The following is a 1892-nucleotide window of genomic DNA, read 5'->3' as shown; positions in this document are numbered from 1 at the left end:
CTGGCCCTGACTTCTGTGGGGGCCCTGGGCGGTGCACTCTGTGGATTCTGATCCTGGTTCTGATCCTGTGGGGGCCCTGGGCGGTGCACTCTGTGGGCTCTGATCCTGGCCCTGACTTCTGTGGGGACCCTGGGCGGTGCACTCTGTGGGCTCTGATCCTGTGGGGGCCCTGGGCGGTGCACTCTGTGGGCTCTGATCCTGGCCCTGATCCTGTGGGGGCCCTGGGCGGTGCACTCTGTGGGCTTCTCCTTCACTAGCAGTGCTGAGCTTTGCGACAGCAGCACTCACGAGAACAGCGTCAGTGCTGATCAAAACAAGCACACTTTGTTTCCTTGCTGTTGCCCCAAACACCAACAACTCAACAGTATCCATCCCTGAGGCAGACAGGCTTGCACACAGCATGTGCATCGTGCGTCTATCAAGTCCTGTTATGTCACAAGGCCACTTTCTACGCCTCACAGGTGACGAGCCCTGGTCACACAGCCAGGAAGTAGTGGAACCAAGATTCAGACTCCTGGCCCCAGCAGCACGGCCTTTGCCTTCTCGTGGCGTGACGAACACCCTCTCAAATGAAGCAACTCTCAAACTCCATGTGTATCTGGAAAGAAAAGACTACATACAGCATTGATAGCATATTGTATTTTAATCTAAAGAAGATGATTAAATTCAAGGTTTAGAAGTATAAAAGGTTACCAAATAAATTTGGATCATAACTGTTCCTTACATGATGGTGACATGTAATTGGTGCTTGTGTTGGTGGTGCCAAAAGTGCCCTCTGCCCTCCACACAGTTTAAATAAGGGAGAAACCCCATGACACATTTCCGTGCACGGTCGCGGACGGACACCATCCTACAGGACTGCTTGGCAGGTTTCTCCGTCAGGAACCTTAGCTGACAGAACGGCTGCAGCTTTCAGGGGCAGGGCTTGGGAGTGGCAGCTGGGGCACACAGTCTCACCCCGTGGCCACTGTGGCCCTGACCTGGGCTGCACCGGTTCAAGCCAGTGACTCTCCCCTCGGCCAGTCCCGAAAGGCACTGCGCGGAGGCAGGACACCTCAGAGAGCTCCAGGTTGGCAACGAGAGCAACAGCAGGGTCCGGGACACCCTAACCACACCCTGCGAGAGGGCTGTGTGTGGATACTCGGGTGGTAGCGGCCACAGTGGAGACTCACGTGTGGGGAGGCTGGCCATTGGCTGACCAGACTGGGCTTTCTGGGTGAGGGGGTCCAGCCTGCTGTCTCCCTGATGCAGCTTGCTACACACAGAACCAAGACAGAGGCACAATTCACACAGAAGCTGGTCTACGGCAGTGCCGAAGAAGCGTGTGTCTTTCCTCAGCCCTGGCTTCGATGTTAGATCCCTTCAGCACAGACAAAGCTCACAGTGAGAGCAGCATCTCAGAGACGCTCCCAACAGTAAACTAACAAGGAACCCCAGGAAGCCAGCCCGACCTGGTGGACTGTCACAGTGTGTCACACACGGCACACAGGCTGGACCTGCTGGCCAGGATAGCCAGGATGCTGGGAGAGGAGGACAGCTAATCGCAAACAAGCCACTGGGTGGACAGTGTCTGCCCATGCCAAGGGGACAGGGGCAGGCAGAGACGCAGGCCCACGTCAGGGGTCCCGATGCCGACCTGGGCCTGTGGTGGTGTGTACTGGGGCAAACCCATTCCCCAGGGGCGGATTCAAAGGTCCAAGGAAGCACATACATTGTATGTGGTTACTTTGGTTTTTAACTCGGCCATTTCATTTTCACAGATTAAAACGGTCTGTTTAAATATCTTGCGTCTACAAAGTGCGCATACTATGTGTTTTTGGTTTTGCTCTTTAATAGCTGTTTGGTGGGGGGTCCCCCACAGGTCTAGGAACTGCTGTGGGGGTGCGGGCTTC

The sequence above is a fragment of the Elephantulus edwardii genome, unplaced genomic scaffold, assembly GCF_000299155.1.
Source record: "Elephantulus edwardii isolate Elephantulus edwardi_28Jun2011 unplaced genomic scaffold, EleEdw1.0 scaffold00024, whole genome shotgun sequence".
NCBI classification, from domain to species: Eukaryota; Metazoa; Chordata; class Mammalia; order Macroscelidea; family Macroscelididae; genus Elephantulus; species Elephantulus edwardii.
This window is presented reverse-complemented; position numbering follows the sequence as displayed.